The following is a 3,217-nucleotide window of genomic DNA, read 5'->3' as shown; positions in this document are numbered from 1 at the left end:
AAATAACCTTTTTCATCTGTTCACTTTTAGTTACATTGTTTCTTGCCAAAAACTAAGCATAAACAAGTACGAGTCGGGCAATTCATTTGGGGCAAAACATTTATAGGCATTGTTTGTTATACTGTTGCCTCATTTATAGGCATTGTTTGTAGTATTTGAACCAAAAACCATTCAACACATGAAGCTTCTTGTCTTGATCTTACTATAGGGGAAAAAGTGGGCGTGATGATGGTTTAGTGACAGATATTTGCATGAGCTGGTTTGAACTAAAAAAGGTTTTGACCTGTCACTAAACCATCATTTGATACCACCCGTTGATCTTTAATTTGTAATGTGTATCCGCATGTGCGTGTGTCTCTCTATCCGGCTTATATAGTTAGTTTGTAAGTATCTTTTGAAAAATCCGTTTTGAAATTGCACCTATTTTGCATTTCCTGATCAAATGTCTGGTGGTGACCAGTTAAACATCCGCAGTCCATGGGGAAAGGCAAGAAAATCAATTCTATGAAGAACTGCAGGAAACTCAAATCTGGCGAATTTATATGTTGTATGTTTCATCTCTATCAAACATCACAAAAATTATTTTGAATGATATGTTAGTTTCTAAATGTTTATTGTTTATGTTTACTATTTTCCCCTCGAAAATAGGTGAGGACGATGTGCTCATGAATCCCGAAGGCCTGGATAACAAATTATGGGGAGCGAAATTATTTTAAATGATCTATTAGTTTCAAACGATTTACTGTTTCCCCTCGAAAATAGGTGAGGAAGATGTGCTAGTGAATCCCGAAGGTCTAGATAACAAATTATGGGTAACAAAATTATTTTGAATGATCTATTAGTTTCTAAATGTTTACCGGTTTCCCCTAAAAAATAGGCGAGGATGATGTGCTCGTGAATCCCGAAGGTCTGGATAACAAATTATGGGTAGATAAATTATTTTGAATGATCTACTAGTTTCTAAATGTTTACTATTTCCCCCTCAAAAATAGGCGAGGATGATGTGCTTGTGAATCCCGAAGGTCTGGATAAAAAATTATGGGTAGCGAAAATGAAGAAGTTTGTTGGAAATAAAGCTCGTATCTCGTGGTACTATATGCTAGAGGAAACTGAATATGGCAGGCTACCGTTTTAGGGAAAAAATGAGATACTTTATTCTGATCACACTGATGAGGTGAGCATTGATGCCATTGAGAAAAGCTGTAAGGTTTATCCGGGGGAGCAATATGAAGATTTCCAAGAAGTTTATGTTGATGTTTATTTATGTCATTCAAAGGAAGATATGGTGAACATGGTCTTTATAGAGGACACAAACTTTACCGTGTATGCTACATTGTTTACATAATAATCATATATTTTTATTTAATAATTTAGGGCACTGCACTTGTTGATTGATCTGTTTTGTGATAATATGTTAAGGAACTACACGTGTAGGTTTCCTTACAATCCTGATATTACAATGATTTAGTGTGAAACATGCAAATCTAGGTAGGTCAAGCTTGCATTCCTTCTAATTGCATTGCTTATAGCTCTTTTATTTAGGTTTCTTTTGGTTTTAACAAACACATGTGGTTCAGGTTTCATCCTTCTTGTGTGGGAAATAACACTAAGGCCAAGCTTGACAAAATAACGACCTTCAGTTGTAAATAATGGCCAGACCGTCGGGTTTCATCAGGGGGAATTTGATGTTCACTTTGTTTTGGTATTAAATTACCGAACTTGTAGTATTTTCTCTATATGAAAAGTGTTTTGTGCATAAGAGACTCAACATTTAAATATTTTTTAATAAGTTGATTGCTCTGTGACAGCCAAAACCCCAAGATTTTGGATGTGGGTTTTTTAGGTCGACGACTGAACCTCAAGGGGTTTGTTATTTATGTAAATGTTTTTTTTTTAAATTTTTTAAAATTGTTTAATTCTTATCATTGCCTACGCTATCTAGATATCTTCTCTCCCACCTTCTCTTGGATCTTCCTCTTCTGGTATTCGAAGAGGTCCAATATCTTCTCCAAGACCTTCCTCTGGTCTTGAAGCAAACTACATAAATTGCAAGTTTTTGGGAGCGAAGATAAAGATGTTGGAGGCAGAACTTCTGGCAAGGCGTCATGAGAATTCATCGCAATCAGCTAAAGTAATTCAGAAGGTTTTAGCTCAGTTAGATGGATTAGTAGTTGTAGATGAATGACCTGACTGTGTTTGTGATGTTTACTTTCTAACTCTAGTGCTTTATTGGTTAAAAACTATGTTTGTGGACTTTGGTTGTTATGGTTAATACTATTTTTGTGGACTTTGACTGTTTTTCGGTAGCCAGGTATGAGGTGGGTCGGATTGAAGTTCGGGTGACCGGGTCGGCTGATCTGCTTGCTCTGATGTAATACAACAGCTGCTTGCTCGGATGCCTGATTTAATATGCTTGATCTGATGCAAGGTGCTTGCAAAACAACAATAGTAGTTGTTTGCTCTGATGCAAGTTACTGCTTTGACTAGCCGATACAAAACTGAAATCTGGACAGTTTCAATTCAGAATTCAAAAACAAGATGCATGTCTTTGGATAGGACTGAGCAAACAGTTAAAGCCCGGCCCGGAAGACACTTCTCGTTCATGTAAAGGATGGAATCCCGTTATTCATTACTTGAATGGGATTACTTACAAGTCAACTCAAGGTTGACCCCAAAAATGGGGGTTTGGCCTTATAAAGGATGTAATCCCGTTATTCATAATATCTTCATTGGGAATCTTCAATCAACATCTTCTATAAATCTCTCGATCTAATTCCCGTCAAACAGGTTATAACTTAGTTTTGACGTGCGTATGCGATGCGTTAATAGTTTTGACCGGGATCGGTAGCCGGGTATGAGGTGGGTCTGATGCAAGACAACATCTGCTTGCTCTAATGTAAGCTGTTTGCAAGACAACAACAGTAGTTGTATGATGCAAGGCACTGCTTTGACTAGCTGATACAAAACTGACTTACAATCTGTACCAACCAATTGCAAAGTTAGATTATTAGCTCGGTTTATATTTATTGTTTCAACATCCTTAAGATTTGAATTATATGGTGGATTACTATAGACAAGAATAGTATGAAATATTATGAAAAGTAGAAGTATACCCGTACATACATGATAAACAGAATGATTCAAAAGAAAACATCAAAGTATGTCTATCTGATGTAATTACATTCAAAGAAAGTTACCAAAAGTGATAATTAACCGT

The 3,217-nt window shown here is 36.2% G+C and overlaps 1 long non-coding RNA gene across 1 annotated transcript; it reads left to right on the top strand.

The window, feature by feature from the left end:
* The first annotated feature begins 412 nt into the window (after window positions 1–412).
* On the top strand, window positions 413–1,661 carry LOC143600767 (uncharacterized). Its single transcript, XR_013147533.1, has 4 exons — window positions 413–547; window positions 998–1,323; window positions 1,420–1,488; window positions 1,578–1,661. It is a non-coding gene; the product is annotated as an uncharacterized LOC143600767 (long non-coding RNA).
* Window positions 1,662–3,217: the final 1,556 nt, after the last annotated feature.

Source organism: Bidens hawaiensis, unplaced genomic scaffold, assembly GCF_021521415.1.
Source record: "Bidens hawaiensis isolate Kalapana, Puna unplaced genomic scaffold, B.hawaiensis_p1.1 tig00054876_1, whole genome shotgun sequence".
NCBI classification, from domain to species: domain Eukaryota; kingdom Viridiplantae; phylum Streptophyta; class Magnoliopsida; order Asterales; family Asteraceae; genus Bidens; species Bidens hawaiensis.
The sequence above is the reverse complement of the archived record's forward strand: the minus strand, read 5'-3'. Positions and strand labels throughout refer to the sequence as shown.